We start from the raw sequence: 11,876 nt of genomic DNA on the forward strand, positions 1-11,876 counted from the left end.
TAATTGTGACAGAGTTAGCACATTTGATAAAAAATAACATCTTTTGGGAAATTATTATAATGATCATAATAATATTAGCTACCTGTTCCATGTATATTAATCTACCCTTTGGCTACCTGCTTGAAGAGTAGTTAAGTGATTGTAGTTTTTCAAATTTCAATAGTTTGAGAAAAGACAAGCGGGTAAGATTTTTTTTTTCATTTATCTGCACGTTCAAATCAATACTGCTCGAGGCGGTGAAGTAAAACATTGTGAGGAAATCGTACAAGCGGTTCAAAAGTTCGATGGCGTGCGACATCGCGTCCCGATGTCCCTTTGTATGCTTAAATCTTAAAAAGCTACGCAACGAATTTTGATGGGGGTTTTTTAATAGATAGAGTGATTCAATAGGGAGGTTTATATGTATGATGAGATCTATTAAACTTCTCTGAATTAACGCATGCGAAGCTGCTGGCAAAAACTAGTATTCATATAAACGGCAAACGCAAGACTATCTATAAATTGGTAACCCTGAACTCGTGATTTAATGAATTTATAAATAGCTCCGCGAATAGATTTTATTAAGTTCTTAATATTATAAGTCTATTCATTGAAGACATAGCCATATGTTTGTGTTGTGCTATTGCCAAGATAAACACGCGGAGGGTATATTTTATAATAGTTTTATAATAAAAATGGATAAATAAAAGAAAAACTTAGTATTATATTAAATTATATGTGCCTTAGTTATAGGATATCTTTGGCTACCTTTTATTTTAATATTCCTATGGGATCATTATAATGGAATGGAAAAGTCATTAACGCAGTCCAAACTACGGAACGCAGCTTATATTGTGTATAATTCGTACCAAATTATTATTTTTGTACTTCAAATGCTCTCTTGGGATTTTCATTAAATTATAAAAATTAAAATCTCAAGTTCATCAAGTCAGGTTATAGATTTTGCAAAAAATAATCTTACAACATTATTGGCTGTAAAACTGAGTAAAATAACAGACAAGCTGTCTGCGTAAGCATCTGGATAGTTTATTATTGTATATTTTAAATTCATGACTTCTACCTGGCGATTTATGATTTATATAAGGCATAATACAAAAGCAACAGCAGTAACGAGTGAAGTTCATAGTTTCTGAGCTACCTATATTAAATTGTAGCAAAGTTTCGCAATTACGTGCGCGCAAGTTTTAGAGGTGGGTGCATTATGTAAATACGTCAGAATAGGTTTAATATCATGATATACCTGTACGGGAATAGATTAGCTGGGATTAAAATACATTTTGGCATACAAGTTAAATTAATTGAGATGAAATTTTAGACAAATAGTTTTAGTAGTTATGTTAAAGGCAAAACTATTAGAAGGTATAACACTTAAACTTAAAATAATTATTCATTAATCTTCTGGTCGTAAAGTTATATAAGTTATTATTTACATAGATAAAATTAGAATACTTGATAGAAAAACTTGTTTAATTCTGGGTTTGGCTGTTTGAACAATAAAATAACGATGTGCTATTTTAGGAATGATTAGAGTATAATTTAATAATTATTAATCTGGTTTTGTAAGTTCACAACACGTCACACTTATCTATCGATCAGCCGTCCATTCAACTGCAACATTCCTTTTGGAATTTATAAAAAGTACGCTTTGTATCAGAACCTAATAATAGCTAGACTCAAAACCAGACGATGCTACCTACTAGCTAGTAAGAGTACAAACATAATTGACCATTTATAGAACCTTTCTTTTACGTCATTAGATGTACCCAAAGTGCATCTGTGATCAAATGCACTAAATGTAAAAACAATAAATATATTGCGTACTTTAAAAAACTCTAAAAAGCACGCTTTGATGATAGAATGAACTAAAATGTCTCACTTGCTCTTATACAAAGTGTACACACGGAAATATTTTGTTTAATATTGAAATAATTGCACTTTTAACGATCCTTGATAAGTGTACAAAGTTCGTTTCAAGTGAGTCAAGATCGAGTAGAAAAGAGAGCTTATAAAAAATACTGCATTGTTCGTACCCTGACAACAAAAATCATTGAATTAAAGGAAGGGTTTTTTACTTTAAATAGCCAGGAATCTGAATGCAACCCCACCATTGAATGCAAACATTGAAAACGAAAGCCGTCGATAGCATATTAAAATAAAAGTAAGTGCAAATGGATAGATTTGCCCCACTTCACTTCGTTACCAAAACGAGTAGATAGGATATCGAAAATGGCGGTTAAAGTATTTGACATTTGTTTGTTTGTTAAATAAAACTGACGTTACAACTCGTAATGTCACGTGACCGGCTGTTTTTCGTGGACTTTTTATATGACTAAGCATAAGATACACGCCACATTTTTCTTATTAACGATTTTTAAAGAATGGTTTGTTTGCTAGAGGTATAATGTTTTAATATTTAAGAAAATGTGCAATATGTATTGTAGGTATTATTATATATTGTGACCAAAAATTGTCAAATAGCGAATTAGTATTTTCTATTACAGCCGTATCAATAGTTTTAACAATAATTCCTTTCGGTATTATAAAAATGTATAGATATAGATAGATTACCTCATCTGAAATATTTTACATGATATGATATTTTTGCTTTTAATCATTGAGCAAACAGCTCATAGAGTTTTATAATTCGATTGAATAATGCTAAGTTTAGACTGATTGGAACTTGGGCGTCATATCCCGGCGTAAAGAAATGAGTTAGCAATTCCAATTAGTGGTATGCAATTAACATGCAAAAAATATAAACAAAACGCCAATACAAAATACACACGTGAATATAACTCATTTTCATTACGTCCCACAAAAATAGAACAGTGTAAAATTGTTCCTCGTGCCGCTAAGACGTGCGCGGGAAAATAATAGTATATTGGCGCGAAAGTTCGACATCGTTCGAAACTCGAGTTACTAGTTACAAATATTATCAACTTAGATAAATAACGTTACATATTTCGAGAATTTAATTATGAAATGGAGCTTCTAAATTTTATATGAATTTAATTAAACTATTTGATTCAAAATTAATTCCTGTTCAGTGTGAAGTGATGCGTTCCCAAGGCCAATTTAGAGGCAATTGAAAGTGGGTGACATAATATAAAAATAACTCTGTTTTGGATGTACAGATTTAGTTTCTCGACTTACAGTTATGGCTGATGTTGAAAACAGCATAGAAAAGGATGTGCAAGGTTTGTCTTAATTTTTTTGCAATAATTTATGAATTTTGTATTTGTTAAATTGGGTCGTCGTCTTTTAGTAAGAAGTAGGCACTTAATTACTTTACAATCAGTCAGAAGACACGTGCTAGTTCACATGAGGCAATGTGAAATTAAACAAACTTATATTAATTACATTAATCATTTTTATATGTGCAATAAATGTCAAACCTCTAAGTACACTAGTTTATAATAATATATAAAAACGTTTGATAGCTGGATGTTTCTTCTAATAATACATAAAACATTAGCTTTTCGACCGCTGTTTCGCTCTCAAATCAAAGGAAATTCCCATGAAAATGAGATGTCTCACCGCGATAAAAAGTCTCCTACATCACTCTCTAGTTACTAACTATATCCAGACAAAAATTATGTCGTTCCTTGGAGACGTGAAAGAAAGAAACAAAAAAACAATAAACAAACACACGCATTTTTAATACGAAGCTAGAAGCAAAAACTGTTATCAAGTGCTTCAAGATGAAGTCTAATTGAAAGAATAAATGATACCTACGTATTTATGTTAATAATAATTATCTAAGTATCATAACTACTAATTCAATCAAGTGCGAAATTTAAATCCACATTCCGAAATTTTCTAAGATTACTGAGGATTTATTAGCAACATCTGTGATGTGATGATGATGGGATATATATATATAATATAGATTTTCACAATATAAATAACTACGTGTGATGTGACATGTGTTAGAAAAACCTAATAATATTATATCTTAGATATTTCTTTTCGAAGTCTTAACTAAGCTTTGATAGAAAATATATTGCATAAGAGCGAAATTTGTTTTCATTAAGTCAGTCTTTTATTATGTAAGAGCGGGCAACTGAGCTGGTGGTTAACCTAATGGTAAGCGATCACCGCTGATGAATATTTGAGAGCAGGGGCCTCTGTAAAGGCGTTGCCCGCTATTAAGGGAGAAGAGATAAGGAAAGGATTGATGGGGATAAAGGAATGGAAAGCGTGAAAAGGAAACGGCCCTCCTGCTTCCCCCACACAACATATTACGAAACACAGTAGCAATCAAATAAACTATTTCGCGCCAATTTTCTGTGGAGCTCGCCAAATTTGTGCCGAAGTGTGCTTGATTCCCATATTCAAAACAGTCACATCTAAATTTAAAGATAACTCTTGTTAAGTTATAAGATCGCAATAATTTAATTATTTTTTGAATTCAAAAACATTTAAAAGTGAACAGGATACTTATTCATAACCAGCGCCACATATAATATATCTATATTATCTGTGTAATGTAATGTGTACTAGCCGACGCTTAAAAAAAATACGTGGATTTTCTTAGTAAAGGCCATAGTATTATATTATCTGTGGTAAAGGTAAACCTTGACGTTATTTTGATATGATCTAAATAGCAAATAATAAAAATTAACTTAAAAACATGAGTGTTACTCGCGGTATTTTGCTACTAATTGTCCTGTTTTTTATATATTGTGTTGTTTACTTATTGAAACGAAATGTTTATTATTTATCTAAGTCTACATCTCGGTTATGCATATTAGACTTTTCTTTACAATATAACGTGAATAATTATAATTGATATACATGATACTTATTATAACATGAAAGTACGTACATATTATTATTGGAATAGACATTATATGAAACCGGCTTTCTGAACCTTTGACCGTGTTATCAAAGAAATTTCTTTTCTCGCGTCAGAAGTTTTATATGCACTAAATTTTGTCCAAATCGGTTCTGTGGTTCACAAATATAGAAATACTTTCAAATGAATATAGTAGTTATATATAGTATATTGTAAAGATTGCTTAAAATAATAGAATAAAACAAAGTTAAAAATTACGTTTTAAACCATATTTCACATAATCGAAAATTTCAATTTTACACACATATTTGCCGCGCTTTTTTATGTGAATGTGCATGCACAGATATTAAATTTTTGCCCTCTCTCACCCTTGTTCTTTTTTTGAAATGTATAAAATGTTAATAGATCAATACCGAGAAATTAATTTGTCAGATGTTTATTCGATGTTTGGAATTTCCAACACAGCCAGGAATTATTATAGAATCCAATGGTGTGGAAAAAACGTTTGGATTTATTGCATACGTGAATAAATAGCGGTTTCGAACTTGATTGAGATGAATGTGATATGCTAAGAATAGATAAGGGGTAATTATACATCTTGTGAATGTATAAAATTGTATTATGCGTAGCTTATTTATAGTTACTATTATGTAATGTTTTGAATTATTGTATATATAAAATTTTACATGTGGTAGTCGAGCACGCTTCGGCACGAATTGGGCCAGCTCGCACCGGGGAAGTACCACACCCCCACAGAAGACCGGCGTGAAATAGCATACTGCTGTGTTTCGTTCGGTGAGTGGGGGAGCCCGAGGCCCATATCCTTTTCCCTATCCTTCCCTTTCCTTTATTCCTCTCGTCAATCTTTTCCTAATTCCTTTCCCATTTGAAGTTGGCAATCAATTTGAAGAGGCGTAAGGTCTGCAATCGACCTTACACCTCTCCAAATGTTCATGGGCGGTGGTAGCGCTTACCATCAGGCGACCCACCAGCTCCATTGCCGACTATGACGTAAAAAAAAAATATAATAACTGCTTATACTTACTGGCTGTGCTCTGGTACAGGGTGTATTAGGATTAGTACGGTACTTCCCCTATCACTGTTATAATCTCTTAAATTATTTTTTTTTGGAAATGTGGTGATTGATGATTATTTTTACTATATATATATATATATATATATATATATATATATATATATATATATGTTAGCTCACTATTTGTTAAAAAATTTCATGATCAGATATGCACTTCCTAAGCCCATACAAATGTATATGTGTTTGTATGAGTGTATTAGAATCTACCATTACCTTCTGTATATATAAGCGCCATCTGTTTGTCGGGAATGGAAACTCAACATCTGTGGAAATATTGCGCTCTCTACGGCACGCCTTCAAAAAGATTTTGCTGCTCGGACATGTTGAAGGGAGATAAGCCAAAAGGCAACGTTTGCCCGGTGAAATGACATCGCAAAGAAGGCCATAAACAGAATATGTAAAGCGGTACATTTGATTTCTGACTACCAGGCATGGAGCAGATTTATAAACTGTACATGCGACTCAACAGTGGAGTACCAACGAATAGATAGTACAAACTACAAAAGGACATGCATTACATACGTAAGTGCGTGACAAAATAAACAAACAAATCGAGTCAATTATCAAATCAATGCAAAGCATCTTATCTTGTTATTTCGCGATTCTAACTTGCAAATTTTCTTTAAAATATGACAAGATTTTCCCTAGAGATTTCGGATTGGCCATTAATCTTTTATTAGCTTTTAACTTCGTCTTATCTAAATAAATTTTACGTCCGCGAAAGAATTAATTAAATTGAGTTATTCTTTCTCTTAACAAGTTTGCTTATATAATGTTACCATAGCAACGTTAAGCTTTAATATACGCATATGCTTTATTTATTATACTCAGAAAAAAAAATACGTGAATTACTAAAAATCTAATATTAACTATGTTGTTGGGACAATCATTTTGATGAAATTCCCAAAATGAGGTTGTCATAAGTCCGTTCTTTTTTAATATAGTGAATCTATATATCTTAAGGCAGTACGAAATTCAGTTTTAGCTCATGCATTCTCCTTAAAACTAACCGTGTTTTCGCTGTTTCAGTTCCTTCACTTACACTCCACTGATGTGTATAGACTTTTTGTTGGTGGCGTGGCATATAATTTAGAAATTACTGCTAAGGCTATATAGTATGACATATAAATATATCAGATAATAGTAAAAGGAGAGTTATGCATACATATTTAAACTACATAGAATAGATATAAAGAAACATTCTAAAACAAAAACTGCCTATTGCAACTCAGTAATTATAGAAGCACCGCATACAAAGTTTTCGAGTGTGTATATAGGCAAAGTGAAGCTCGCGGCTTCACTCCCAAATATAATATATTTCACTATTTACAACAGTAATTTATAGAAATTTCATACGGATCGGTAGTCCGTCCATAATAAGTCCATCCATAATCCAGCCTCGCAAACTATTACGGTTACAATATCAGTTGAACATTATTGTGTTATTATCCAATTATAGAACATTATGTTCCCAATTAAATAACATTATTATGATGTTTTTATTGGGTAGAACGTGTTCGAAATTTGATGTACGGATATATTATGCGATGAAATAACAGGATGCTTTTTGTTTGTGCTTCACGCCCGCGGGCCAAAGTGGCTAAGTAAATAAACATCATAGCTTAATAAAAATTTAATATTTATTTTACACTAGCTATCTCTAGTTTCACTCGCGATGTGTAAGCTTAAAAAAAATAAAGACTAATAAAACCTCTTGAACCACTCTATTTATTAAAAAAAAACCGCATTTAAATCTGTTGCGTCGTTTTTAAGATCTAAGTATACCTTCATAAAGCAGGATACCGATTTTGTTAATACTATGTAGTGCTTACAAATACCTTTGTTTTGGTGTGTTATTATCTTTTATGGAAAAGTTAGCAATTGGGCGCCCCAAAGCAGTAAGCCACCTGATGTTGAGTGGTCACCACCTCCCATAAACACTAGCAAAACTTTTACAAGTATAGGATATTTATGAAACATCGCTTGTGGTTACTTGTTTTAAAACTTTACCTTCGCGTTGTAATGTTGAGTTAAAAATAAAAACTGATTAACATAATAAATCTGTTGCAATTTTTTTATATAATGTTCTTTGCTTCTAAATGTTTTTATAACTAGCCTCAAAATAATGACAATATTTTTTCTCATCATCTGTACAATTATACTTGCATTCAATTTATCGTTAATATATTTAGGGTAGCACGTGACTTCAAATGTCATGCTAAAATTTTCCTTTTGAATTTCTGGTTTAGATATCCTAGAAAATTTTGCAGGGTGGTAAATGTTATACTAAATAACCTCAATTTGGCCCAATATATCTTTTGACAATTAGGCCTAATAGGACGTTATTACGAGCTAATAAATTCATACAGGGTGGCTATGGGGTGGCCATATTATTAATTAACATCATTTTGTTTTTGATGTAGAAAACGGTAAAACCTAAAAATTTATCGGTTGGTTCGGGTTTCTTTGGACCTGATGTAAACAATCCACTCAAGTTATTTTTTGTTTTGTGTGTAATAAAAATGTGTTAGTTAATAAATTCTTACAACTTATCGGCTAAATTAAATGTAACCAAATCTTCTAGACATTATTTTATAAAATTTTTGCAACAAAGATGAGTCTTAACATATTTAGTACCGAATCACATTTTGATTAGTCTCTACAGGGACACAAGATTTCACGATTGCTCGATCATTCGATGCTCTAACTCGATTATCGCTCAAGTGGTTTGATTATTGAATAATCAAGTTACTTACCCGCATATCGGTGGGTTCTAGCGATCCACCCGGCTTCGCCCGTGTCACATATATAGCATAGGAGCATAGCACTCAAGGAACTTGTACCTATCTACCCTGAGAGAAAATTTGAAATCGGTCTATTAGTTACTGAGAGAAGCCCGTTCTCACAAACAAACATCAAAGTATCAACTCAACTGACCCGAATCTTTAATTGAGAATTCGGGATTAATAGACGGTTCCAAAATCCTTTTTCAATGGAACACATCCTTTCTTCTAACACAGACTAAATACTTTAATTAAATAACATTGCACGATTTCCTCTTATTTCCTTGTATCGTTCCAATAGCACTTCGCAATTGTCAGATTTATCAGCGAATTCATCCCAATCGAAGTGCTTTGAAGAGCCAGACCGTAAACTAGAACATCAAAGAACACGTGGACATACAACACGTTCCAGCGAAGCTTGTATAATTATAAACGTCCCGCGGGATAGCAGTTACTATTTAAAAACTGATGAACTTGACTTTGCACTTATGATTAAATTATTTACGTCTGATGCTCTGAATGAACCGGTTCAAACCAGTTACGCGTGTTCAGGTTTACGCCCGAATACTCAAATGCTACTCAATTTTATGAGGTGCTTAAATTTCAGTAGTTTTCATGTACATGTGAATGGTGACGGGACTATTTAAATTTAGATAATTTACGTGATTTAATATTATTTGCTATTAGTGCGTGAGTTGTTATTGAAAAATCAGAAGACAGATATTACTCTAATTATTTATCAAATAATAAAAAAAAAACGTTTTCATTTTCTTTGAAAAGCATAAAATAACACTGACAGAAAGTCATAAAGTCGTGAATCTAATATCTAAAAATGACATTTCTAAAAAAAAAAAAACCCAAATTGATTTCTTTTTTGTGTTGTTTTCTTAAACATACTTTGATCTTGTCTCGTCATAATACATAATATTTTAATACGACCATTATTATCATGGAAAGCAATTTAAACTAGTGCTAAAAGACACTGCACTGTAAAATAGCTTTCAGCGTTGTGTTAAATCGTCTTTCTACATCAATATTTTTATTGTACGGAGCGCAGCCTCCAGGGACAAACGACATGAAACTAATTGGTTGACTACGTGAACGTTTTTAATGAACCTAAGAAAATACGATGTTTTTGCTATATTTCGTTATTTTTATTTTTTATAAGGCATAGTCGGCGAATGAGCTGGTGGGTTGTCTGATGGTAAGTGCCTACCACCGCCCATGAACATTTTCAGAGCCGTAAAGTCATTTGAAGAGGCCTTACATCTGTGCTGGAATTTAAAAGATGGGTTAATGGAAAGAATTGTTTAAGGGAAACGACTAGGCAGGGGTTTACCCTTCCTAGTCGTTTCCTTTACCACCGCCCATGTACGTTCGCAGAGGTAATGCCTCTGTGAATAGGCTATCTCCTTTAAGGGGAAAGGGATAAGGAAAGGGTTGAATGCTCCATCGTTCTTTAGTTATAATTAGTTTAATAGGACTTTTATATTACTATACGTATTTTATATTACGGATAAAGATTACGATTAACATCGGTAAATATAGAACACTATAGTAAATTTTATTTTTCTTAGCGAATTATTGTGATATGATTTCAGTGCTCCAAGTTAATGAATGTGCCTCCCGCGAACATTTTGATGAATTGTATACTCTAACAAACCACACCGGCTTGTCTCAACCTAAATAAATAGATGTAAATATATGATAAAGCTTCTATGTAAAAAAATCGCAATTATTATTTTAGATTATCATAACAATACATCTGGAAATCTCTTGGTTATACAATATAGTATTATGTTATCTGTGGTAATACTCAGCGAATCTTCGCACTTATTCTTAAAGGTATAAATAACTACAGTGCATTTACACAGAATGTAGATGTTTTTTATTTATTGAAATATTTAAATAACAGTTCAAAATGATTTATCCTTATTGGAAAAATATCGCACAACCAGTTTTTTCATAATTTGACCATCGAATTTGTCATATCAGTTGTTAAATATGAATCTCATCTCTCATTAAATTATTCATCCAACCATGTTACAAATCTTGCCAAAAAACTGTGCCAACATTGTATGTATACAACTCATATAAGTTATAGATCTACGCTAATCATACGTAGAAAACCTAAATCTCCGTATCGTAAAAAACTGTACGTCGAATCATTTTATAACATGTTCCCCAGAATATCGCATCTGAAATACTCATTAAATACATCGTCACTACGGAAAATATAATTTATCATAAAAAATATTCCATTTAAAAATGTGTCAACTTGCGTTGAACAGTCGTCTAAATAATGAAATATGACGGTTTTAAAATAACTCAAGTAAAATATTTTTGTACACGAATGCATTTTCAGTACAGTTGCATGTAATACAGTGCAATATAATTAATGTGTTGTTTCGGTCAACATCACCTCTGAAAGTGCTCTCATTTATTTAAATAACGTCTGTTATAGAATTTATTTTAATATTGTGCCTTTTGACTAGGTTATTTATCTGTGATTCTTAAATTTTGTTATAGTCTGTGATCGCTCTTCTAAAAAAACTAGAAAATAATAATAATTTGCAAATTATTATTTTTAATTTTGAACATTGGAATGTTACAAGAACAGAGAGCGATTCATATATTTTTAAAATATTGCAATAATTAACAAAAGCCATGCTTACTTATACGTTCAATTTGAACTTCACGACGATAAACTTATTCCGAATACTCAAACAATAGAAGAGGTTGAATTATTTCATTCATAAAAGAAAACTCACAGAAGCCGTTCCCGCCAATCCTTGAAATATTTTTTTTTATAAATTCTCTAAGTGTTTCAAACAATACATCAAGCGCGGGCTCATTGCCAATATTAAATTAAAGCAACATTCTCATATTAGAATAGCGTGCTGACAATAGAATTTCGTATTTTGTTGAGAATATAACAATTGATGTATTTATTGGTGAACGCGTTTTCAAAATAATAAATATTTCGAGAGCAATAATTCGTACGCAGCAAACGCTAGAACCAAAATAACATATTTTATGAGTAATACCTATACAGAACAGCAGAAAAAGACGGCATAATTTTTTGACGGTTTTATAAAATAAATACAATATATCAACTTCAGCGGTTCTCTCTGGAATTCATATCATGTAGCGATGGCTCTTGGCTTAATATTCAATTGCGACAAAATTTATCCAAAAC

The sequence above is a fragment of the Zerene cesonia genome, chromosome 7 (genome assembly GCF_012273895.1).
Source record: "Zerene cesonia ecotype Mississippi chromosome 7, Zerene_cesonia_1.1, whole genome shotgun sequence".
Classification (NCBI taxonomy): Eukaryota; Metazoa; Arthropoda; class Insecta; order Lepidoptera; family Pieridae; genus Zerene; species Zerene cesonia.